Source organism: Canis lupus, chromosome 6 (genome assembly GCF_048164855.1).
Source record: "Canis lupus baileyi chromosome 6, mCanLup2.hap1, whole genome shotgun sequence".
In the NCBI taxonomy this organism is placed as follows: domain Eukaryota; kingdom Metazoa; phylum Chordata; class Mammalia; order Carnivora; family Canidae; genus Canis; species Canis lupus.
The window spans coordinates 26,220,641-26,248,625 of record NC_132843.1 but is presented as its reverse complement, the minus strand read 5'-3'; the positions used below and the strand labels follow the sequence as shown (position 1 = coordinate 26,248,625).

At 37.7% G+C, this 27,985-nt stretch overlaps 1 protein-coding gene across 41 annotated transcripts in view; it reads right to left on the bottom strand.

Annotated features, from left to right (window-relative positions):
* DTNA (dystrobrevin alpha) overlaps positions 1 to 27,985 on the bottom strand; it is a 365,257-nt gene that overhangs the window by 156,243 nt on the left and 181,029 nt on the right. The window contains exon 1 of one of the 41 annotated variants that reach the window (XM_072829212.1): positions 18,515 to 18,654. The exons of the other annotated variants lie outside the window; for them this stretch is intronic. The gene's annotated coding sequence lies outside the window, so the exon portion shown is untranslated. Of the gene's footprint in view, positions 1 to 18,514; positions 18,655 to 27,985 lie in introns of those variants that run through there. 41 annotated transcript variants of the gene reach the window in all.

Genomic DNA, 27,985 nt, shown 5'->3' with positions numbered 1-27,985 from the left:
GAAAGTATCAAGGTAGGTATTATTATTATTACACTTTTTAAAGAAATATGATGGAAATCTTCTTTTTTTTCTATTTATAACCTTGACTACCTCCTGAAAAAGCCATTGGAAACCCCATTGTTCTGTTAGCATCTTGATGCATTTTGAGTATGAAGGTTTGGAACAAGAACATAAGAGAGCTAAATTTCTCTGTATAGCAAGAGGAAAAATATTTGTAGTTCCTAAGAAACAATCTGGAGTCATGTGTGAGCAGCAGAAAAGAAGAGGAAAAGTAAGATGACACTGGTAGAGAGATGAAAATGGCTGTGTGCCCCCACCTCCTACATTCCCCAGGTCTACCAGTCCTTGCCAACCCCATAACCTTCAGTGAAGTTCCTAGACATGTCAGTATTGAGTGGATTCTTTCTGGATACTGGCAAGGGGATAGAGTTTCACTTGCAATCTGAGAAAAGGAGAAAAGAGAATATGGCTTGTGTACTATTGGAGCCAGATGAGTAATAGGTTAAAGGACAGTAATTCCCAAGAATTCCCAAAGGTTGTGGGAAGGGTTTACACTTTCTAATTGGTGCACACCAACTTTATCTGACTCCCTAAGGCAGGTAGGAAGTTCCAGTTGATAACTGGATTATCCAAATGAGGGCATATGGACCCAAAGAGCTCCCAAGCTAGTAATTGTGTAAAAATTACATTTGAATCTAAATCTGACTTCAAGGTCTGTGCTTTTCCAGCTTTGTCGTGTTTCCTCAGTTTTGGTGAGAAGGGCCCCAGGGGCCATAAGACAGTATTTCTCCCCCGCTATGAGTCTGTAGGGAATTAGCTCCACACTGACTGAAGTAATGGCTAATGAGTCTCATGTCAGAATCCCTAGCAATTGTGCCCCTCTTTAATGCTTAACAAAGTACTTTTACATATATTACTTAATGTATGGAATTTTACTTCTTCTGAATAAACAACTAAATATATTGTGCTAAATAAATCCCAAGGGTTTGCTAGTTTTGTTTTGTTTTGTTTTTTCAGTATAAATCACTCATCCAGCTGTTCCTTCATGGGCATTATCTGCTGTGTGCAGCTTTGCCAAGCACAGACACTCAGCTGGGGAGCAAATGTAGAACTTGCATTTGCTGTGCTTGTGGACAGACCTCAAGAGCAATGTGTACATCCTGTAGGCTTTGGAAAGAAAACTGGGGACATAATGTCCTGGTTAAAGCAAATGCCTACATTTATTTTTGGAATTATTTCTTGGAACTGTGAGGAGATGAGTTTTTTCATGCAGAACCAAGGACAGGAAGCAAGAAGGTTAAGGAAATGCAAAGCCTGAGTTCTTAAAGCTCCACTAAACTTAGCTGGTGTGTCCTGGAGGTTTAATCACTAGGTAGAGTAAATTCTCAGCAGGTATAAATAAACTTAGGTTCCTTTTAGATTGTCTGCTTTGGTTGGGGAACTGCCAGACCTACAAGGGCCATTTATCCCAGGTTGCCATTTATGTCTTTCCACCTTGAATTTCCCATCTCTTGTCTCTGTGTCCTCATATAGATGATGTTTACTTTTATATCTTTGAGAGTGCCTAGGATGTTGTGGAAAATACTCTTTGAATGCCAACATGGAATAAGCCCAACTTTCTTGGAAAAAGTAAAAATTGGAATGTGAAAATCTTTTAATGTCTATGAATCCCACAGCTGCTTTTAGTGTCAGGAAAATATCCAACACTTTACCTACGGCACCCACCCTGATATATTATTATTCTCTGTGTTAGCTCTTCTTAGAGCAGAGAGAGGCAGCCGCCTAGACGTTTCCTTCAGAAGGTTAAAGCTTTTGCTTGCCCCCTTGCCATTGCCAACACAGAGGGTCTCTGTTCTCCACTTTAGAGGAAGCAGCTGTGGAGCTTAAGAAAGACAAACATTTGGGAGGGGAGGTTTGGCTATGGATTTGGACACACCTTAGTTCAAATCTCCTCACTGCCATGTTCTACCAGCCTGTTTTGGGGTGAAACACTGAAGTTTCACTTACTCTCAGTTTCCTTTGAAATTAACCTGCTGTAATTCTGTGAGGACTGAATGAGGTAATTTTGTAAAATGCCTGGCACCGTACCTTCTACTTTCTGTCATTGACATCTGTCACATTGTCCTTCCAACATTCCCTTCCCATCTTTTCTCCTATAACCTCTCTTGTCATCTATTTTATGTGTTTGCTGTGAGGCTGACTTTGTTTCCCTTCAAACAGAGAAGTAGAATACTCCATTCCCTGGCCCCCACCTGACCATGGTGACACCCAGGTGCCCCTTTATTTATTTTTTTAAAAATATTTAATTTATTTATTCATGAGAGACAGAGAGAGAGAGGCAGCGACATAGGCAGAGGGAGAAGCAGGCTCCCTCTGGGGAGCCTGATGTGGGCTTCGATCCCTGGACCCTGGGATCATAACCTGAGCCTAAGGCAGATGCTCAACCTCTGAGCCACCCAGGTGCCCCCTCAACCAGAATAAAGTTAAGCAGAGAGTAGCAGAGTCCAGAAAGAGGAAAAGGTAGCACTTTGAGGATGTCCTTTGGGTCTCCGGAGTCTGAAGTCTGAAGTTATTTACAGCAACCACTTCATCCCTTTAAACTGGTTGGAGAGATATATCTTGCCCCTGCAGTAGGATGAGCCCACAACAATGCTCTTCTGTTCTCATGCATTGTTTTTCTCAAATTAAAGGAGGATCTTGTGCTTTCTCTCTCTTTCTCAAAATAGTTTTTGCCCTGATTCCTTACTATTTAGAAAAATTTCAAAAATTACAGAAAAGATAACAAAAACCATACTTTTAATGTTTTGATTGATACCCTTCTTGCTTCTTTTCTGTACATGGCTGCGTTGAGATTGAGTATTCAATTTCAAACTCTGCCTTCTATAACCTAATTTATATCATAGTGATGTGAAAGCAGTATATATATCCACTGAAGAAAGCTTAGAAAACACAAGGAAAGTAAAGACAAAAATCAATATATTACCCATAGATTAATCATTACTGATATTTTTTTTCTTTATCTTTATTTATTTTTTCTTTATTTTTTAATCTCAATATCAGGATTCAACGGTAGATGGTATTTTATTTTATTTTATTTTATTTATTTTTTTAAGATGGTATTTTATTAAAAGGTATATTCTCTCTCACTATAAGACATTTTAAATGGTTTCATTATATGAATGTGCCATAGTTTAATTTATTAAATAATCTATTGAATTTATTGAATAATTTATCCATTGTCGGGCATTTAGTTGTTTTAAAAATTATTTTAAATAATACTGTGATTAATATCCTTACTTACAAATTTTGTGCAAAAGTATTTTCACTTTAGACAATCTGAAACGCAGAATTACTAAGTCAATGCTCATAAGTATTTTACGTCAACTAAAAGTATTATCAAACTGCTCTCCAGAAAATTTGTAGTAAGTTCCACTCCTAATAATTTATGAAATAGCTTGATAAACACCCCTTTGGTAACTGCATAGGATTACTTATCTACAAAATGACTTTAGCTGCTCATTTTCCTGTTACTAGGTATTTTCAACTTTTCACTGCTATTCGTATGCTAAAAAAGAGAGATGTCTGTACATAAATCTTTGTATGCATTTCACATTATTTCCTTATGTGATTCCAAAGAGGAAATTTTAATCAAATGGTGCAATTACTTTCAAAGTCATTGATCCTTATTGATATTGTCAAATTGCTTTCCAGAATTACTGTATTAATTTTGACTCCCACCAACAAAGTGTGAGAATGTCTTCCAACCTCACTAACATCACATATTGCCACTATCAAAGCAAAACGACCCAACAGCAAAATAACTAAAAATATTTTCTACTTTGAAAGGTGTTCCAGCAATGTTTTAATTCCTTTGATTTAAAATAAACTTCAATATATTTTCCCTTAGTTGTGAACTACCTATTTACGTCTCATTCTCATTTCATTTCTTAGTATTTTCCTATAGGCTTTGCATAAGTTCCTTATATTAAGGCTATTGACCTATGATCTCACATATGTGGCCTAGACATGCATTTTATTAATTGCTTCTATTATGTTTCACATATACTTCTCTGCATTAGGTCTCTGGGTTTCTCCTGACAAGCATGCCGTCTGCGGGTAACATATGCCCTGTTTCCACACAGGGAGGCAGCATAGAACCTGGGTTAAGACCTAGAGTGCCTTAACCTGGGATAACAATCTACCTTTCAGGACTGTTGAAGGCAGTGATACAACTGATACAGCAAACACAGTTTTTGATGCCTTGCTCCTAGCAAGTTCTTATCACTGTGAGCTATCCCTTCTATATTTTCCTTGACTCTCATTTAACCTAGAATTTTGTTAATGGCATTTTTTTATGTGAAGAAGTTAAAAATGTTAATGCTGTCAAATAGAATTTTTTTCCAACGTGGACCCCCATTTTAACACTTACATGGCCCTTTCTTTTCACAGATCATTTAAAAATCCTCCAGGTATTTACTCAAAAGGAAAGAAAAAATATATTTAAAGCTTCTAACATGAATGTTCATAGTGGCTTTATTTGTAATAGTCAAACACTGGAAACAACCCCGATGTCCATCAACAGATTAATGGATAAACAACACAGCAATAAAAATGAACACATTATTGATTCGTGCAACAGCATGGCTGAAACTGAAAATAATTATGCTGAATGAAAGAAACTAGACAAAATAAGTATGCTCTATATGATTCTGTATAGAAGACTCTAGAAAATACGAAGTAATTTATGGTAATCAATAGTGGTTCTGTGGTTGCCTGGGAATGGGGAACGTATGAGAGAGTGGCATCACCGTAGGGCATGAGGAAATTCTGGGGATGAAAGAAATGCTCACTACTTGGATTTAGAGATGTTTTAAAGGGTATACACATTATGTCAAAACATACTATTTCATACACTGTCAATAGTGGTTGATTGCCAATTATATCTCGATAAAGCTGTTTTAAAAATTCCTCTATATTTTTTCTGATTCCCATAGTTTGATTTATTGTAAGTATTTAAATCTAATCTAGTTGGAATTTCTTTTGTAGTATGAATCAAGACCTTCTCCTTCCCCATGACTTACTGCATAATAATAATCTTCCTTATTGATATGTACTGCCTTGTCTAGCACATATTAATACATACGCTAGTATTTGTTTATACCCCAGGGTTTCCTCTATGTCAACACCCTCTTTAATTATAGTTCAACTTAATTATAATTACGGCTTTATAATATATTTAATAGCTGGTAAGAAAAGCAGCCCTTCATCTTAATTCTCTTCTTGCCTAACCCTAATCCTGAACAAGTCTCAGATCTTAGCATTACTGTCAGAAGAGAACATTTAAACCCAAAGGATTATTTTAATACAGTTTTTCTTTAAAGATTTTATTTATTTATTCATAGAGACACAGAGGGAGAGAGAGAGGCAGAGACACAGGCAGAGGGAGAAGCAGGCTCCATGCAAAAAGCCCAACGTGGGACTCGATCCAAGATCTCCAGGGTCTCCAGGATCATGCCCTGGGCTGCAGGCCGCACTAAACCGCTGCGCCACCAAGGCTGCCCTTAATACAATTTTAAACACCAAAGGTAATAAATGTTGTGACTCAAAATGGCTTTTTTTTATGTTTTAAGTATAAGCAGAAGGAAGCCCAAATGGAAGCAATACTTGATGAAGTAAGGAATGTCCGCGTAGCCAAATTGGAAACACCTGTTGCTGACAAGCATTTCCCACCCCCCGACCCCCGCCCGTCCCCCTCCTCCATGGGCTTTGTTTGTCCTGTTGAGACCATAACATCGGTTCTCACAGGGAATTAGCCAGGGGGAAGAGTATTTTTGATATCTTTGGGAGACAAGAAAGATAGCTAAACCCAGGAGCAGTGTTGGGTAAAGGAGGGTTGTAAAGAAGATTATGTAATACGAAGGCAAAACACACACCTAGGAATAGAATGGGACACTATACTGGTAAGATAAAATTGTGTATTGTTTAGTTGTTGGGTGAGTATGGGAGAGACTAGTTTGGAGGCTCATAAGAACTGCCTTTTATCAGTTTTACATAGGCATAAAGCATCTGCCTTGTTGCCTTCTGGTTTTGGCCATCTAAATGATTTTAAATCCACTCAGACATTGGAGGTTACAGTCCTTTCTTAAACTAAAAAGAGTTGCTTCTCATTTGTATTCTCATTAGTTTCCCACGTTGGGAATTACAACTTCTGACTATTCTCTTTACTCCAAAATGATTTTTTAATCAAATGTATTCGTATCAGCATGATCATTTTTGAGGAGTATAAAGAGACAATAACCAAGCAGTTAACACTTATTAAATACCTACTGTGTACATAAAGTACCTTGAAGTATTAAGAAAAAAGAGGATTCAATCTGAATAATCTTAATAAATGCAAGAGCTCTTTATTTGTAATAGCAGTCTTTTAAAGGCAAATTGCAATCAGTGAGGAGATTTTTACTTCTGAAGGTGAGAGGAACTTTGAGTGAAGAGCATGTGTTAGTAAATCAGTAAATTAAAATCTATATTTTGCTGGCTAACTCAGTAGCTCCAAGAAATTCATTCATTCATCTTTAAAAAGGAGATGATGATGTCATCTCCCTTGGAAGGTTATTAGGAGATTCAAATATAATGCAACCGAAATACTTCACAAACAGTAAATCACATACACATGTTAGTTATTATGGTTAATAAAAGCTTATTACTTCTCCAGATAATAAAGGACACATAATATTTGCAGAGATTACTTTGGAAACCCTGTGAATCATAACATTATCAACATATTCCCTAAATATTCAAAGAAACTATGGCCTAAATTTAAGCTCATGGAGAAGTAGCCATCTGAGATGAGGGTTGCATAGCTGAGGGTAAATATCTAAAGGTAGATCTTCCCACCTCGTTCCTCAGCCTGCCTTGCCCTATGTAGCAGAGAGGAGGGAAGTCTGCTGGTCTCCTTCCTCACCTTCTTATTGGGGTAGTACCTCACACACTTGCCCCGTGACATCATTGGCTAAAACACTGATGTCATAGATAAAGACAAAGGGAGCTGGATAGGAGTGACAGGTGCAGAAGACAAGGCAGCTGCTGGTCACCCTTCCTGAGGTTTTCCCCTGCTCATTCTCTGCTGTGCTCTGACTTCTCCCAGAGTCCTCTCATTTCTGCCATCCTGATTTAGGTGTTCTCAGACCTCCTTTGCCCAGTTCTCATGCACCATCCACAGCAGTACCATTCTCTCCAGGAATTCCAGAAACAGGGCTGTTCTTTCACAGCCTGTATCCAAAACGGTAATTATCTTCAATTCTGCATCTGTTGACATTCTTACTTAAGTTAGATTGCAAGCCACCTTCTTTTCCACTAAGTGATTTCTGGACAGAGGATGATAGTCCACCTGCCCCCAACTAAGTCATGTTAAAGGGAAAACAAATCAGAACCTAAGTTTGTGTCTGGCTTTGTTCTAGGGTCTGGTTGGGGCCTGCCTGGAACCACCCGTGTGACCTTGAGGACTTTATTACCAATCCATTCCCTTATGACTACGCCTTTCCAGGCTCTGGCCTGATTCCTTTTCCTGGCTACCAGCCTCTCACTCCTTTAGGTTATGAAAATGTCAGACCGCAATGAACAAATTGACATATTATGCAAATACCAAGCATGGAAGGGAATTTCACTTGCTTGCATTAGGACCATTAACTGCAATCATTCTCTGTCAAAAGGGCAGAGTTTTATAGTTGTGTATATGGAACACTTCTACGAGGCACATTCTTTGAGGTGAAAACTTCAAGTGCCAGTCAAACTGATTGATAATATTTGGGTAGAAAGAGGATTCCTCCAATTTATAATGGGCATGCTCATAAACAAAGCTTTACTCAAACTTATGTGAGAATAAAGCCAAAGCTGCCCTAACAATCTTACTATCTCTGAGCAGTGGAGGATGATATAAATATAACATCTTTTAAGTCTTATTACATATGTCAGGTATTATATATGTCAGAATTACTACCTGTCAGGTACTCTGTAAGCATGTTATAAATATAATCCCTTTACATATAATAGACTTTACGTAGATTAAGAGTAGGCAAGATGGCATAGTGGTTAAGCCCACTAACTACAGCTCTTATTAACTGTAAGCCTTGTGGATATTAGTTAACTTCTCTGTCCTGATTTCTTCGTGCATAATCTAGAGATGATATATGATAAAAGGCTCATGGGGTTGTAATTATTAACAGAGATAATAACTATGTGTATTCAGTGATTTCTATGGGCTAAGTATTGTTCTTTAAATGAGGATTCATTAACTTAAAAGAGTAAACCAAGTGGCTCAGTTGGTTAAGCATCTGCCTTAGACTCAGATCATGATGTTGGGGTCCTGGGATCGAGCCCCGTGTTGGGCCCACTGCTCTTCGAGGAGTCTGCTTCTCTCTCTCCCTTGTCCCTCCCTTTGCTTGTGCTTTCTCTCTTCACTCTCTCTCTCAAATGAATAAATAAAATATTTTTAAAAAATGGTAAACTAAACATGTTGGGAATAGTATCTGGCACTTAAAATTTTTCTAGTTTATTACATCAGAGAATGCATAGAACTCTCCTATGATGTCTTCTGTGTGTCCTCTTGTATGTTTGGGTTTTCCACTGCCATCCAACATACTGGAAAGAACCACATGGTCAGTACATTGCTCTTCTCTGCTATTCCCTCCTGATCCTCTTTGGTTGGTCCTCCCGAGAGCCAGACTACTGTGGATCCCCTTGGGGAATATCCTTATCCTTCTTTCAGCTCTTTACTGTCAAGACAACATTTCACCTCCTCCACCTTACTCTGCATTTCCCAATGTTCTTTTCCAACCACACTGATCATAAGACTTTAGAAGAAATTGAAAGTAACTTCTCAGAAAACAGTGGAGGCCCCGATGCTGGAAGTAACACCTTCTATTATCTTCCAATCCATAAATGAACCAGGATATACTGCCAAGTGATAAAAAAAAATCCACCTCAATGGGCAAAGGCAGGAGAATAATAATGTACTCAAATCAGAAATTGATTTAGAAGACTTGTTTCCACAATGATAAAGGGAACTGTGTTTTGACCTTTCTAAATGAGCTCTATTTTCTACATTGCTGCTTATGATTTTTCTCAGATGATTTCCCAGAGTATTCAGGGTAAAGCTGTTTAAATTCCATAGGAGATGAGAATACTCAGCAAAAGTGGAAACTGAGTGTGGTTTAACAGGGCTGCCTCTGGCCTGACATCCGAGTGTGGCAATTACTTATTGGCAGTGCAGTTTTCTCATCAATAAATTAGGGTAGTATTTGCTTCATAGAGTTCTAGCAAGAATTAAGTAATGCATGAAAAATGCTTGGTCTAATGCAAAGTAACCAGCATGTGGCTACTGCAACTGCAGTGATGATGGTGGTGGTGACAATGATGTGATGATGATAGTGATGAAGGCAGTGGTGGAGATGATGATGTAATGATGACGGTGGTGACAGTGGTGGTGATGATGATGGTGGTGGTGATAATGATCTTGTTCCTGAACACTTTCTGAGTTCTATTCTTTTTACATTTTCATGACTAGCTTACATTTTCAGAGATTTCTGATTCTCACCTTTCCCTGATTTTTCCCAACTGTTCCCTCTCTACAGATCTTCTTTTCCCCAGTCTCCTATTTAATGCTCACTATTTTTAAAGTTTATCCCAATGCTTTTTTCTACATAAACCATTTTCTCACCCCTTCTCTGTAACATCTGGTCTGTATCATATGATTCCTAATTGTATTCCAAGGAAACTTTGTATCTAGGGATTCTGGACTGTCATTATGTTTTCAATGTCAAGTATAGTGTCTGATTGTGAAATAGTAGAAAATATATATTGTCTCTATCCCTGGGTCCTGGCACAGAGCTCCTAAAACCTTTATAATTTCCTAGGTGATAAGAACATTAGGTGCATCTTTTGTTCTAATATATTTGGTCTTTCTCCCTGGCTCCTGATACACAGCTCCTAAATACTTTGGAGTTTTCTAGGTGATTGGAGTGTCTTTGTTCTAAGGGTGACTCTTGGTGTGCTCCTGGATAGCTTTGGGATGGGGCTGGTCACCAGAAAGACCAAGCCATGACCAGAAGCTTGGAACTTTCAACACCATTTGCATCTTCTAGGGAGAATGATTAATGACTATGCAAACAGATGAATTCTCCATAAAAATCCCCAAAGTATGAGGTTTGGAGAGCCTCTGGGTTGGAACACATGGAACACATCCATGTGACAGGACAGTGGTGCACCCCAACTCTACAGGGACAGGAGTGCCTGCACTCAGAACTCTTCTGAAATTTGTCCTGTGTATCTGTTCATTTGGTTGTTCATTGGTATCTTTTTTCAGAGTCTCTGTTATACAATAAAACAGCAACCATAGGTAAGTGTTTCCTTGAGTTCTGTGAACTATTCTAACAAATGACTGAACCTGAGGAGGGGGTAGTGGAAACCTCTGATTTATAGCCAATCGGTTAGAAGCTCAGGTGATAGATAACCTGGACTTACAACTGGCATCTGAGTGTAGTGGGGCAGACAGTCTTGTGAGACTGAGCCTTTAACCTGTGGGATCTAACAGAAACTCCAGGCAGTTAGTTAGAATTGTTTGGTGTGGAAAATCCACAATCTGTTGTCAGAAGTGTTGTGAGGGTGGTAGTAATGTGAGAATAAATGTACAAGGTACATTTTTTTTTACATTGAGACATAAATTCAACTTAAGTGTCTTCTATTTGATAAATGAAAAATGAGTGACCATTAGAATTCCTAAGTGAGTAAGGCTAAAGAATATTTGAGACCAAGACTTTTCTGAACAATCGTGAACTTACAGTCATAGAATCAAATGATCTCCCTGTTAAGTATTTCTTTGGAGGAAAGGGATATTTCACAAAGAATATTAACCTTCTTGTCCTATATCACTCTTAATCATCAGAGATGTTGAAATGAATCCCCACATTAAATAAAAGACCCGATCTGTTGTGCTTAATTCTACTTTTTAAAAGATTTTTAAAAAATGTATTTATTCATGAGAGACACACAGAGCGAGGCAGAAACATAGGCAGAGGGATAACTCAATCCCAGGACCAGAAGATGACGACCTGAGCCAAAGGCAGACACTCAACCACTGAGCTAACCAGGCATCCCTATTGTGCTTAATTCTAGAGCCATACTGTCCAGTAAGACAGTGCTAGTCATAGATGGCTATTTTAACTTAAATGACTTAGCATTAAATAAAATTAGGAATATAGTACTTCAGTCACACTAGTCATACTTTGAGTGTCTAACAGCTATAGGGGATTAGTAGTTACCGTTGGACAGCACAGACATAGAACATATTTAGCACCCTAGAAGGTCTTTTTTTTAAAGATTTATTTATTTATTTGAGAGAGAGAGAGAGAGAGAGAGCGAGAGAGAGAGAGAGAGAGAGAGAGAGCATATGTGTGGAGGGAGGGGCAGAAGGAGAGGGGAAGGGAGAGAGGATCCTCAAGCAAGCTCCTTACTGAGTGGGGAGCCTAACCCAGGGCTTGACTTAGGGGTCAATCCCATGACACTGAGATCATGACTTGAACTGATATCAAGAGTCAGATGCTTAACTAACTGAGCCCCACCGGGGCCCCACCATGGAAGGTTCTATAGAACAACACTGCTCTAGATCTCTGCCCTCTTCACTATACCTAAAGGCTAGTTTGCATTCAAAACCAATTATCCTCTGTTTATCTTTATGTAAGCAGAAATTTCTTTTGAGCCAATTTCAAACAATGATAATTGGGAAGTATAGCCTATCCAAAATATTTTACTGTCTTTCTATCAAAGCCAAGGCATTCCAGGTTTTACCATCTGGCATTTCCTTTCAGTGAAATTATAAAAATATACCCTATCCTCTTCCACTTGATACGGGACTTTTTATTTGCAAGATCAGTTGTTAAGAAAAATGCAAATAAGCAGGTAAGGGGATCCACAGATGTTTTATTTTCTACTCTCTAACATAAGGATTTTTTATATTTCTATATTTATATGAATACAGCTAGTCCATAGCAGCAATCAGCATTCTGAGTCTATAGCCAACCAAGGCCCTTTTCTCTATACCATGCTGCCTATTCATGTTTTAGCTAAAGAGTAGAGAAGTGGAATGGTTTAATAAGCATATAGCCATATCTATGACTTCTTATAGCTTATAGCTATTAGAGCAGAAATATAAGCTGATGTGTTTGTTCCATTTCTCAGACTTCTTTCTTCAGAATGGCTGCCTTGTTTACACACGAACACCACAACAATGAAAAACTCTCTCTCTCTTTATATATATGTTTGACTGTTTTGTTAGGGTATTTTCCTTGTAGTAGAATTGTTGGGTACATAATTTTAAAGCCTTTATTTATTTTTAAAAGATTTTTTTATTCATGAGAGACACACAGAGAGAGGCAGACACCTAAGCAGAGGGAAAAGCAGGCTCCCTGTGGAAAGCCTGATGCGGGACCTGATCCTAGGACCCCAGGATCACCATCTGAGCTGAAGGCAGACACTTAACCACTGAGCCACCCAGGTGCCCCTTTTTAAACACATTGTCATGTTGACCCTACGCCCTCTAAAAGTATCAATTTGTACTCTCAATAGCATCATATGTGAGCTCCAATTTTCCACACCCTCCCTAACTTTGGGTATAATCTCCCTTTCCTCATCCCTGCTTCTCCCTTTTAAAAATATTTGCTAAGGATCAAAATGAAGTTTGTTTAATTTGTAGGTATTTTAAAAATAATTAGTGAATACAACACCAAAGGCACAATCCATGACAGAAATAATTCATAAGCTAGGCTTCATTAAAATTAAAAACTTCTGCTCTGTGAAACACAGTATCAAGAGAATGAGAAGACAAGCTACAGACTGGGTGAATAAATTTTCAAAAGATACATCAGATAAAGGACTGTTATCAAAAATATACAAAGAACTGTTAAACTCAACAATAAAAAAACAAACAACCCAATTAAAATATGGGCACTTTACCAAAAAAGATATACAGATGGCAAATAGGCATATGAAAAGATGTATATATCATATGCCACTAGAGAAAGGCAAATCAAGACAACAATGCGATACCACTATACAACTATTAGAATGCTCAAAGCCCAGAACATTAACACCACCAAATACTGGTGAGGTATGGACTAACAGGAGTAGTCATTCATTGCTGGTGGGAATTCAAAATGGTACAACCCGTTAAGAAGACAGTGTGGAAGTTTCTTACAAAACTAAACATACTCTTACCACATGACCCAGCAGTCATATTCCTTGTTATTTCTCAAAGGAGCTGAAAACTTATGTCTACACAAAACCCTGCACATGGATGATTATGCAGTTTAATAATAATTGCCCAAACCTGGAAGCAACCAAGATATCCTTCAGTAGGTGAATGATGAAATAAACTGTGATACGTCAAGACAATGTAATACTATTCAGTGCAAAAAAGAAATGAGCTATCAAGACATGACAAGTGAAGAAGGAACCTTAAATGCATATTCCTAAGTAGAGGAAGCCAATCTGAGAAGGCTATGTATGATTCCAACTATATGATATTCTGGAAAAAGGCAAAACTATGGAGACAATAAAAAGATCAGTGGTTTCCAGGAAAGAGGGTGGAGAAGGGAGAGAAAAAAGGCAGAGCACAAAGGATTTTTATGACAGTGAAAATACTCTGTGTGGTATTATAATAATGGATAGATAACATTATACATTTGTCCAGACCCCATAGAATGGACAATGCCACGAGTGAACCATGAGGTAAACTATGATCTTTGGGTGATTATGATGTATCATTGGAGGCTCATCCTTGGTAAAAAAATGTACAATTCTGGTGAGTCATGTTGATAATGCTGGGAGTTATGCAGGTGTGTAATAACATTTCCTGTAACCATTCCTTTGTTGTTTCTGCCTTTGAAAGCATGCTTTTATATTTCAAGTTCTGTATTTTCTTGTACTACTTTGATGGATCTACATTATATATTGGAATTGTCAATCCATACAATATTTTCTTTCATGTGAGTGTAGGTGGAGGCAAGTGATTTTTCTGAATATAATTTTCTTCAAATAAACCCAAGTCAATAGGCTTCAGATATATAACATTGTTTTAAAACAAGTAATAGAAGAGGGTGCCTGGGTGGCTTACTTGGTTAAGTAGACGACTCGTGATTTTGGCTCAGGTCATGATCTTAGGTTCATGAGATCGAGCTCCACATCAGGCTCCACACACACTGGGGAGTCTGCTTGAGATTCTCTCTTTCCTTCCCCCTCTAGCCCTCCCTGCTCATGCCATCTCTTTCTTTCAAAAAAAAATTAAAAATACAATTTAGAATTTAAAAAGATGATTAAAAGATTCAAATAGTGTCAATAGTGAATATTTCATAGTATGCATGCCAGGTAGTAGGGAATTACTATAATAATATCACTTTAAAATTTATCGGCTAACATCATTATGAGAGTGGAACCAGTTGATTTTTCCTCTTTTGATATTAAAAATGTAGCATATTGTTCATTACTAGCAACGAGTTTACTCTTTTAATATCAGATACTGGTCTCCACACTGCAGAATTATTGATGAGTTTAATCATTATTGATGAAAGCCTCTATTGCTTATTGAACAAAGTCAACATCCTTTATAATAAGCTCTGATAAGAACATAACAGACACACCTACTGTTAATGATTTCTAAATGTTATTAATAGAATTAATTACATTTGAAAGTAAATATCTGAGAATAAAACCACCCATTAGAAATTTCTGCTTCCTTTGTTTTTTAAAACATTGGCCTTTTACTACATACAGAGCTTAGAGCTTTCTAATAAAGTCTATCTTATTCTCTGAATTAATCATTATTGCCATTGTCATCATGATTATGATGCCATTGCTTTTTTATATGAAACATTTAAGAATATTTTTTTAAAGTCCAATTTTTTTCATGCAAAAAATCACATGGTTGTCAAGAATAAAATCCACTTTAGTGAAATCATAGGTTTAAAAATAGCAATACCTAAAAATGGAATATCTAGCGGATACTGAGTCATCATTATTGGTTTGAGCTTTACTTTAGCAATATTATCTTGGGGTTCAACAGTTACCATTGATTTTATTGAAGAAGCTATAATAGTCACTACAATTCTTCTTTATCATGACTCTGTTGAACATCTATCTCCTTAATAGGGGTAAATGTTTGCAGATAATTAGCTGTTTGTCTGAGATGTTAGGGAGCTCTAGAAATTAAAGCTAAAATGTTAAGAAACACTATCAATCATTCAAAATGAACAATAAAGCATGATTTAAAGAAACATTGGCAAAAATATGACTCCATTAAAACACCTTGGCAAAAAAAAAAAAAAACACCTTGGCAACATTTCTAATTTAAAACAAGCATATCAAAAATCATTTTGTATCTTAAAAATGTAAGTATCAAAACAACTAGAAAAGAAATGTTCATATAACCATTATGGGAAAGAGTGTGGAGGTTTCTCAAAAAACTAAAAATACAACTACCATATGATGAAGCAATCTCTTTTCTGAGTATAACCACAAAGAAATTTAGATAAGTACATGGAAGAGATATCTGCAATCCCATGTTCATTGTAACATTATTCACAATAATAAGATATGGAAATGGTGTATCATCAACATATGAGTGGATAAAGACATTGTGATATATACAAAGGAGTATTTATAAAGGAGATCCTGCCATTTGCAACAACATGAATGAACTGAGAAGAGAAGACTTTATACTAAATGAAATAAGCCAGACACAGAAAGAAAAATACTGCATGTTCTTACTTATATGTGGAATCTAGAAAATTTGAATACATTGAAGCAGAGAGTAGGATGGTGGTTACCAGCCATGAGGCGGTGGGGGAAATGAGAGGATGTTGGTCAGCATGTACAAACTTGCAGTTATGTAGGATGAACAAGTGTAGACAGCTAATGTATAGCATAATGACTATAGGTAATAATACTATCTTTTTGCATACTGGAAATGTGCTGAGGGTAGATTTCAAATACTCTCATCACACACCAGGAAGTAGCAACTATATGAGGAAAGATATGTTAATTAGCTTGACTGTAGTAATCATTTCACTATATATCTGTGTGTATCAAATCATCATGTTGTATAACTTAAACATATAGTTATTATTAAAAAATAAAATTTAAAAGGGGTTTCCATCTTATGGACCTCTCAGTTATGATGACCTGAGAAATGGACATACACATATGGCCCACTGTCAGGTGTATAAAGATCACAGAAATTTGGATGCATATTGTTTTTTTACGCATACCTCACTCTGACGTCTCTGCTGGGTGATATCTTAGCCCACAACAGCAATAAGAACTATAGGCACTGAAACAACAGGAATTTGTTTTCATTCCAATTATAGAATGGATCTAGGTCTGATTAAGTACTTTGAACACGGAATAGTGGAATACTACTACTTTTTAGTAAATCCACTTCATCTGCCCTACTCCCTCTCTTCATTTATACAGAGAGACAAACCATTCCATGCTGCTGGCAATGAAGAAGAGATCATTTACACGTTTGTTCTCTACCTTTGCACCTTTCTTGTGTTCTCTGTGTCTGACTCTCCCTTCTTTCCCTCCCTCCCTCCTTTATTTTTCCTTTAATAAATACCTTTCTACCTCAGATATTGTCAGTACTGAGAATTTCACACTTTAAAATATTTTACCAGGGGATCCCTGGGTGGCTCAGCGGTTTGGCACCTGCCTTTGGCCCAGGGCGTGATCCTGGAGTCCCGGGATCGAGTCCCACATCCGGCTCCTGGCATGGAGCCTGCTTCTCCCTCTGCCTGTGTCTCTGCCTCTCTCTCTCTCTCTCTCTCTCTCTCTCTCTCTCTCTCCAGGTCTATCATAAATAAATAAATAAATAAATAAATAAATCTTTAAAAAATAAAATAAAATATTTTACCAGGTACCATCTTTCATTCCTTCTTGGAAACTTCCTATTCTTAGCTAATAACAACTTATGCTTGTGAAAATACTTGATGTTTCAGAGTTGATGCTCATAGCTTATTCTATATTCCAAACAACAAAGAGTAAAAGGAAAGAATGATTTCAGAAACAGCATGGGCATTTTACTCACGTTCAGTGTTATTATAATGCTTTGGGCATTTGTCATCAAGGAAACAGTCCCCTTTATTTGCAGTCGTGGCAAAAAAATTATTTTGAAAAATGATTATAACTCCTTGCTCAAATTTAGAAGATGACCCAGACATATGAAAACTAGAGAGACTAAGGAAACAGCAATGAAAATCACAGAGCGTTAAGTGGATTTAACAAAATCTGTTTATCTTTTTGAAGAAAGAGTGATATATGAACCAAACTTGAGATCATTTGCTTGGCTCTTATCCAAATTGCTGCCAGTGAGTGGCAAATAACTGATTTTTAGCTAGGGAAATGTTTTCGAAAGACTTTCTCTGATGAAAACACTCCAGGTGGAGAGTGAATCCACTGGAGCAACGGTGTGGGGGCTCCGCTCCTGGGTTAGCTGGGCTTTGTCTCTAAAGCTGCAGGGACAACTTTGTTCTAAGTGGAAAGAAGTTGGCTGGGTGAGCCCCAGACTAAAAAAAAAAAAAAAAAAAAAAAAAAAAAAAAAAAAAAAAAAAGGATGACCATCAAACATCTGTAGACTCCACAAAGAAGGAAGCAACATTAAGTTATTACTCAAGAAATTTTCTCCTCTAACTTGCTCTGCATATCAAAGCTACCTCTTTTTTGAAGCAAGCTGCTAGCAGGCCAAGGAAAAGGCACAGGAGTCTTCTGCACTGGAGAGTTGATGCTTCCCTACACCACTCTGCATTGTTTACATTTGGCTCTCCCCAGCCCTAAGCAAGAGTTCATTTTATACTAACCCTAGCATTGTATTTACTTCTATTTTTAAATCCCCTGAAGCACACAGAACCACAATGCCTGAAAGAACAGAATACTAATGGAAATAAAATAGGTTGTAAAAATCGTAGCCAAAACCCAACTACTCGTGCGAGATGAGGCTGGCAGGTATATGATGCAAGAGGAATAAATGCGCAGATACAATAAACACACCGAGTAGCACGAGGGAGGATTTTTACCCTGCTGCTTAATTTAGTCAAAGAGACCAACGCTCGGGACCCATGCCGCTGACCAGGTGTCCTGTAAGAGCAGCAGACCATTTTCAAAGATCAAAACAAGGAAGCTCACTTTTACTTGCAGACGCGAATCACTGCATTCTTATTACTTCTTTCTAGTTTTCTTTGTTTTAGTTGCACAGACACCCTCACACACACTACCGAAGACATAAAAATTCACAAGGCTTTAGACTTTCAAATAATAAAGGGTGAAATCAGACAGGAAGGAGCTGGGGTGGAGGGAGAGAAATTTGTCCTGTGCCCATGGAGGGCTGGGGGTGGGGGTGCCGAGGAAATTCCACCCAGCAAGTTATGCTCCTGCAACAGAAGAGTTCAGTTTCATAGATTCAGTTGTGCCTTACCTGGTTTTGTAGTGAAATGCACCAACATGCCCCTAATTCTTCCCCTAAAGTACTACATATGCTGAGAGCTATAGTATTTGACCGTGCACATTTCCACAGAAGAAACTCCAAAGCAACCTTTAACTTCAATAAAACGCTGTGTTCATTCTTCCCCTTGTGCTCAACACACAGCAATCTAATACACCTCATCATGTGGTCCGTTGCCATGGTAGCAATGAATCCAGCTGCTGAAATACAAAAGACTGACAAAAAGTTGCCTTTTTCCCCTCCACCCACCCTGACAAAGTCAGAGTTTTTTTCCCCCCTGTATGACAAGTCTAATTTGAATATGCTTCTGGTGCTGACTCAACTTTGTGAGCAAGGGGGGAAAAAGAAAAAAGAAAAACGAATAGCAGAGGTACGAGAAATAAAAGGTCCCCAAAGCATTTAAACAAATGAAATAACTATATGCATTTTTAAGTTGCCACTAATCCCTCAAAATATTGATCATTAGCTGCTACGTCTTCCAGCCAAGTATATTTAGATGTCAGCTACTAACTCAATAGAAAATGCAGCAATGATCTCACAGCTCCTTTATATATATATATATATATATATATATATATATATATATATATATATATATATATATATAAAAGTTAAATAATTCAGTCACCACGGATGCTGAAAACACTACACCAGTGTATGAAGGGCCAGTCTCAAAGTATTTTCCTAGAGCAGACTTCTAATCACAGCTCAGAGGTGGGAGGTAAAATTCTTCATTTTCTTTTCATCATACCCTGTGTTTAACCATTATTTAAACAGATGAAGTCTCGGTCTTATTTCAAGTGATCATAGATTTGGATCTGTGGTGACACAGCCCAGTAGAATCAACCAAACCATACTTGGGGGCTCTATATTAAGAGTAGGAGTTTGGAGTTGAGACAACAGCAACTCTGAAGAATCCTGGGACCCCCAAACCCTTGGGTATGTGATTACAATTTAAGCAACCAGATTCAATTTATTCCTGGTCCTTTAAGGAAGCCTGGTGGGAGGCCTGGGTGACAGTCTTCATCTCAAGTCAGCTGTGGTCCCTCCTTCCCACTGGGGACATCCTTCACAGCAGCTGCTCTCTGTCTTCCAGCCAGCAGCAACTCTGTCCCTCGGGTCTCACACTGCCTGCCACTCCCCCGTGTCCACAGCTTTGCTTACTTTCCAAATTTAGCTCATATTTCATCATAGTTTTTTTGCATATCTCTTCTCTCTCTTTAGACATGGACTCTCTCAGGAAGGGGAATGTGGTCTTATTCATCTTTCCATACCATGTAATGAGCAAAGGGCTTGGCATAACGTAGGGCTCAGTGGCTATTTCCTGAATGGATGAAGCAGGGAAATGAATGCTTTATGTCAGCACGGTGGAGGAAAGCTCAGCTCCTCTGGGATTATGTCCAACCCCTGAGGGGTTTGCACAGGCTCTTCCTTATTATTCCTCACTGCAAAGGGAGGCAGGCAAGAGTAGCTCTTAAGGGGAGCAACCATGGAGTTACCCCGATGTGGGTTTGAAATCCAGCTCCTACCAGACTGGCTTTGTGATCTTGGATAGATCATTTAACCTCTCTAAACCTAGGTTATTGGGATCCCTGGGTGGCTCAGTGGTTTAGCGCCTGCCTTTGGCCCAGGGCGTGATCCTGGAGTCCCAGGATCGAGTCTCACGTCAGGCTCCCTGCATGGAGCCTGCTTCTCCCTCTGCCTGTCTCTCTGCCTCTCTCTCTCTCTCTGTCTCTCATGAATGAATAAATAAATAAATAAAATTAAAAAAAAATAAACCTGGCTTACTCTTTTGTAAAATTTCTACTTTAAAGAGTTATGAAAAAGGATTAAATGGGATAGCCCAAGGCAAATGCCAAACACTGAACTTGAAACATAGTAAGTGCTCAATAAATTATGCTAGTGTTATTTCACAAAACTGTTTATGAATTTTGAACAATAGGGACAATAAGAAAGCTCACTGACACCTGACTTTCCCTTGCTGATAAAACTGTCATTTCCAACCACATACACATTTTTCAATTATATGCTTCATAATATGAGTAGTGACCATTCATATGGTGACCATTTCAGGCAACTAGCCAGGATTGCTTGCTTCCACTTACAAACCATCTAGAGGAGATGACCAGTCAAAAGGTTTTACATATTCCCAATGTGAAATGGACTGTGAAAAGAGTATTAAAGTTGGTAGTAGATTAAAAAGATCTTTTTAGTATGAAAAACATGAAGTAAAGCAGTTCATTTTGATATTTATATTGAATTTTCAAGAAGTGGTCTCTGTTACGTAGTAGCAGGTTTTTTTTTCAATTAAAATGGGATATCCAGAATTGTCATCATAAAGAACCTCAGAATAGAAATTATGTACAAAGATCACACTTTTGCAATTTATCAGGGTTGGTTTAACAGCAGCCTTTGAAAGGTCACCTTGATCAGTAACAAGGGCTGTAAAGGGCTCACCACTACAGACTTTTAGCTGCTTTTTTCCACAGTCATCTAACTCAGGAAATTACCAGACACCCAAGCCAATTGCAAAGGAAAATGAGCATTAATATCCCTTTGAAGCCTTATAGTGCAAAGCAGCCAGGGGTTAAAACAGCAACAACAACAACAACAACAACAACAAAACAGAAACCTGTGATGGAGAAAAAACTTTCATGGTAGAAAGTTGCAAAAAGGAATAAAATAAATGTTGTGCACTGCAAGATTTCTCTATCATAAAAAAAAAGCCCTACAACAGATCAGTAGAGATTATTAAAATAGTTTTGGCATTGCTACAACTCCGAAAAATCCTTCAGTGCTGTGACTCATGATGACACAGTCCTATAAAGCGTGAAACTGAGGCAGAACAGGCAAAAAGGCAAGAAGCATATACGCTGAAAAGTCAGAGCCTCTTAATCCTCTTCAGGACAGTTGATGAAGGAAAGAGGAATAGAACCACAATTTGAATAATTCATAATTACTCTCATATGTGGCTGGCTGAATAGACACTCTTTCACTGCTCGTATTCATTTCTTTAGGCTTCCTTACTTTGTGTCTTTTTCCTCCTACAGATGGGTTATGCATCTCACTGTTCCTTGTTTTATAAACTGAAGAGACTGTCATTTACCTAGTTAATGTCTACTACTCCTAGAGCATAACTACGATTAGTAAACATACTTCGTCAGATGTTAAGCAACTTATTTGATTCTCTCTCTTAAGCAGTAGGGAAATATGATGTCAATATATTTGGTTTCACAAAGTCTCAAATCCCCTTTTGCAAATGTTAAGATTCACTTCTTGCTCAGTGTGAGCAAAATTTGTAACAGATTCTATGCTGTTGTGACCCGCTTAATTTCATACAAAGAACCTAATCACCTAGGAAGAAACAGTTTTTGAGACAGACTGCTTTAGAATGCACCCAGGAAGATGTGCCAAGCCTGGGACCCACAGACCTGAGAAAGAACTTACAAGGTCCTTTGCTTCACGGCTCTCTCTTCCAGACACGAGAGCACCTAAAATCCCACAAACTCAAGGTAACAGCACGGGCTCAGAGGTCCCACCCTTGAATTAAGCAGCCTGGCTACTAAAAAAAAACTGGCTGCTAATGTCAGTGAAATTAAAACAAGACAAAACATTTTGAACCTCTGCAAAGTCTATTTTTTTCAGGTCATGTTTTAAAATTGTTACTTATTTTTTTAATAACCACAAAGAGCTTTATTGTTAGGGTACTAGTTTAAATCAAATAAGAGAACTTGTTCACAGCAACAACAAAAAGATTGTGATCTATTGAACAATTTCTGCAGGTGCATAGTTTCTTGGGCTGCTTTGAGCAGCTGACCTAAAAAATATTAATCGGATTAGTATCTATTCTACTCATGAAAATTTCTTATGAAAGAACAAGGCTATTCCAAGGCATCTCAGTTTATATAACTCACTATCAAGATATTCTGTTTTACCCTTAAGATGTTTTCAAAACATGCACTTCTCTTTCGAACTGTATTAACAGTGCTATAAATAAGTATGTGTTTCTAAGTAGCACTGTGAAATCCATGGCTATACACTGTACGAATAACTTACTGTGAACCCTGAATCATTTTATCCTGTTCTCATATGGAAATTTATTCTCAAATTCCTGCTTTTGGATTTTTCATCTCTTCAAAATTCATAATTATACAGTTATATTCTGGATTCTTCCTTAGTGCAAAACACACCGAAACTTAATAATAAAAAGTCACACCACACACTCATTTTCTCACTGAAAGGTAATATCACAAGGCCAATGTAGAGAAATTGAAAAATACAGAAAGATTTATGAAATAATATTAAAAGCACACATAATTTAACTACCAGAGGTAACCAATATCGACATTTTGATATATTTCTTAATTTTATATGCTAAAAATCCTGGATGATTTTGACTAAGTTTTCTCCTGCTTAAAGAAAGACATGTAAAATAAAAACACCATATTACAGGTTCCTTGAAAATATTTTTAATAGTTGCATACAATACCACTATTTGAATGTATTAGAATTCACCTACCCACCTCTCATTGTTAAATATATACTTAGTCTTTCCAGGTTTCTTTGTATAAATGATATATCCTTGTATATAAATTTTTGGTTATATCTTGGGTTATTTTCTTAGAATAGGTACCTGTGCAGTAGGGGGAATTATGGGGTGTAAGTTAGAAAATCTAAGGATAGAATTTTATTTATTTCTTTTTTAAGCATAGAACTTTAGAGTTGGAAAACGCATCCCTATAATTGAGTGTAAGATTTCATTTTATTGACAAGGAAACTGAGGCGAGATAATTGGCTCAAAGTCCTGCCATGAATTTTTCTAGGGCAAGAACACAGATTGGGGTTCTTTGTGAGTCCACTTAGCTTTCTGTCATTTCACCCTGCTGACTCTAAATGGCAATTCATCTCTGGAGTGCTCCTTCCCAATTCTGGTTTGGTATCTTCTGTGAAACTCCATAAGGCAGGGATGAGAGTAGCTTGGATGGGGGTGACACAGTTTTATTTTTTATTTTTTGGTCAGAGACGATCCACATGGCAGCATCTCTACAGCATATATTCTCTCAGGTCAAAAATCTATCCTGAGAAGAACAAAAGGGAAGAAGATTCCAAGAGAGTTGAGAGGTCAAGATGCTCATAAAGTTAGTGAGTTTAAATTGATATAAAATTAGGCAGAGCTCTTTGATAGACTCCAAGTTCTCTTATGTGCTTGTATTCTGTTGGAAAAACAGAAGATCTGTGGGATTTGAGTGGCAGACTGTTAGGTAACTCGTGGAGGTAGGGGCATAAGTACTTATCTGGTCACCCTCTGTGACAATCCCATATTCTACAAACCCAGGTGTGTTTGCACAGCCACAACGATGTCTTCATTTGACAGAATATATTCTTTCTCAGAGGGAAAAGTGGAGAACATTTCTGAAAATCAAGTCTACCCATAAAGTCAAGGAAACAGGTATATTCCTGAGAACTCACTCTTGAAATTATTCATTTTCTTAGTCTGAATACATAGTACACAGAGATTATTATTTCTCGGTCTTTTCCATGTGACTTATTCTAAAATAAGATGACTTATTCTAATTCTAATTCATAAACTTTAATTAAGTGTCTTCCAGAATCACATATTGTATAGCAAAGAAATATAAATAGCCTACAACCTAGATGGGGGAGATAAGAATATGGATAAAGAAATATGGATAAAGAAAATGTAGCTGTAGATATAATGTATGAAATATGGATAAAGAAATATGGATAAAGAAAATATAGCTGTAGATATAATATATGAGAAAATATAATTAAGTGACTTGAGAGTAGATAGATAATTTAATTAGGTCAGCTTAAGCAGAACATTACTGGGGGAAATCACCCATTCGGTGTGCCTCGAAATTGGAAAGCAGTTTTTTTGGGGGATGTTACGTGTGTTTTCCCAGATTCTTTTCCTTTGTGTTTGAATAGTTGGACTATGTTTGCACAGTATACAAGCTAAAGCTCTATGGAGGGATGCCTGATGTACCCTAAGGGCATATTCAGTGACCAAGATTAGATGTAGGAGTGATAAAAGCTACTGAATTTCTCCCTTCCACTGTAATGTACTCCTGAGAAAGGATAAGTAATTAAATAGTTGGTGGCAAGGTGAAGGGAGAGGAGGGGTAGTAGCTGCTTCTCCAGTAATATGTGTGTATATATTGTACGTGAGATGGAGAGATTAAGAAGCAAGTGCCGTGTAATGCACCCTGTAGGCACTCAAAGTTAATTATTGATGCCAACTTTGATAAAAATAAAGGGTATTATAAAATGAAGCAAGTTAGGAGAACGATTAAAGGCAAGACTATAAAAGAAGAAATTATTAAGGGAAAACACAGATTGAACAGCTGGAAAAAGATATAAGGTGATTTAGGGGGGAAAATTAAAGAAAGAAGCGTATGTAGTTAAAGAGAACACACAGCAAAACTACACAGGAGGTATCAGAATACTGAAGAAATGCACAACTGAGAAAGTTGAAGAAGTTAAGACAAGTGATAAACCAATGTCTGATGTGTCATTCTTTATACTTAAATGAATTCCACTGTTGGAATGAATGAAGATGGTATATTTGATAATTAAACACATTTTATATAAATTGACCCATAATATAAAGATACAGGGCACTTGGGACCCTTCTGGGTGTCTCTGGTGGAAAACACTCCTTTAGCAGAGATCATCTAGCTGACATTTCAGAGGGTCCTGTAGGTGGCGATAGGGAGTTCACTGGAGTCCATCTGGGAGCTATTAGTCATGCTCCCTACTTCATACTGGTCAATTCTCCAACAGGCCATGGCATTCTGTTTAAAGCCTCACAGTGACATGTGAAATGGAGAAACTGGAGAAACCATTGCACAATGGTGAACAATGAACAGGAAGGGAAGTAGCACAGAAGTCTGTGAGGGAGGCACTTAGGCGTTTGAAAGGCTATCTGCACATAAATATTGGTGAGCAGGTGTTCTTCATTTTTTACTGAAGGCACCACACTTTGTGTTTGCCAGGTGAGACATCAGAAAGGACTCCTGGCATAATATCAAAACCATGGCATGTAAGTAATATGAGGCAGAGAGGCATTAGCTTCTACTTTGTTCATCACAGATGAATAGCGTTTTTGGAGGATGTTAGCCACTCATGTTTGTTATACACGTAAAGACACTTTATATCCCAATGGAGACACAATTACATGTTTCTATACACACACACTGAGAAGACAGAAACTTTAGGTCATACATCAGATCCTGTGGCTTGGATCGCCCACCCACACTATGATACTTGTAGCCATTATATACGATATACAAACACTATTTGTTTTATCTATTTAGGACTTACAATATCTTTGAGAAACACTGTAGACCACTTAAAAAATGAAAGTAACCAAAAATATTTTCTAATCACTTATAACCCTACCAGCTACAATTGATATTTTTGTATTTACTGATTCATATCTGTCTCCAAGTAACTATGTAGATTAATTTTAAAATGAATTGTTGAATGGGTGAAATAGGTGATGGAGATTGAAGAGTATACTTATGATGAGCACTAAGCCATGTATAGAATTATTGAATCACTGTACTGTATACTGGAAATGAATTTAATACTGTACATTAACTGCTGGAATTAAAATAAAAAATTTAATAAATTAAAAAAACAGAAAAATACTTCAAGAATGATAAAAAAATGTAAATAAAAATACAAAAATGAGAAATAAAATAAAATGGATTGTTACTTTTAAAACTGCAGCATTTTCCATATTCTAAAGGAGGCTAGAGTCTTCATGACCATCTTTGAAGAACTTTCTTTTTTTGGAATAAACTTTAATGGGCCTACTGTTTATATATAAACTAGTCTGCAAGAAATTGATGAAGGAAGAGAAATTAAGCCACCTATGTAACAGAGAAAAACGGTCCCTTCATTATGGGTGGCATAGGTGGAGAACTGTAAGTTATTAACTGGAATGAGTAAGGATCTGGGGCCTAGATCAAGGGAGAATGGGTGCAGAAGTTCTGGACACAGCGAACTAGGTCCAAGTCATAGGGAATTCCTATCTGTAGGGGAAGCAGTTTCTAAAATATGGTGGCCAGGAGGAAATGACCAATATGGGATCCCTTCTGAAGAGTATGACTATGGTCCAAGGAATAATGATGCTGATGACTAATTTTGGGATTCTGACTTATGGTACCTCTGTTATCATCATCAAGATGTTGAAAAAGCTTTGAGAATTGCTCTAAGCTTCCAGCGAGTAATTAAGTCTGTGTCCACTCTTGGAATGGGGTATGAATTAAAAAAATGCTCTCTGAGAAAGTGATATTTGAGATGGCACCTGTGCAGAATGGGGACGAGTCTTTAGGCAAAGGGAAGAGCATGTGTGAGATCCCTGAGAGGGAAAGAGCATGATGTTTTCAAGGAACACTAGAAGAACTGTGTGGTTATAATATGCATAAAGAGTCAAGGGTCATGGCATGGAAAAGTTGGCAGACTAGGGCTTTGGAAGGACTCCAAAATTTATTCTAAATACAGTAGGAAAGTTTTGAAGGATTTAAAATCTAATAGTGACACAATCCAACTTTTTTAAAAAAGATTTTTATTTATTTATTAGAGACACAGAGAGAGGCACAGACACAGGCAGGGGGAGAAACAGGGTCCTCGCAGGGAGGCCGAGGTGGAACTCGATCATAGGTCTCCAGGATCACACTCTGGGCTGAAGGCGGTGCTAAACCGCTGAGCCACCCGGGCTGCCCCATAATCCAACTTTTATTTTTAAAAGAGTGTCCTGGCTATAGTGTGGAGAATGGACAGAAGAGGGACAAGTGTGTTTAAAGAGCAACCAGTCTGGGACAGGCACCTAGGTGGCTCAGCAGTTGAGCTTCTACCTTCGGCTCAGGTTGTGATCCCAGGGTCCTGGGATTAGGACCTCTGCCTCTCCCTCTGCCTATGTCTCTGCCTCTCTCTCTGTGTCTCTCATTAACAAATAAATAAAATCTTAAAAAAAAAATACTGTCTGAGGGCCAGGTGTTACTTCTGAACTAAAAAACTGACAATGGAGACAGTGAGAAATGCGTACATTTGAAATATATTTTGGAGACTGAATTGACAGGACTGAGTCATAAACTGAATGAGGGAGAATGAATAAGAATAGAAGGTAAAGAAAAACCCTCAGTAGTAAATGGAGGTGCCATTTACTACAGTGCAGAAGCTGGCTGTAGGAGCATGTTGAGGGAATGCAACATGGGACAAGGCAAAGTATTGAATTTAAATGTCCCTGAGTCAGGCAGTTATGTCACATAGGCTGTGTCTCTATATGCCTGGAGCCCGAAAGATAGGGCTCAAAATAGAGATGTACAGGTGAGAGCTGGAGGTACAAGAGAATTTTTTAAAGCCATGGGAAAAGGAGAACATATGTGGAGAAGTGCACCCAAGACTCCTCTCCAA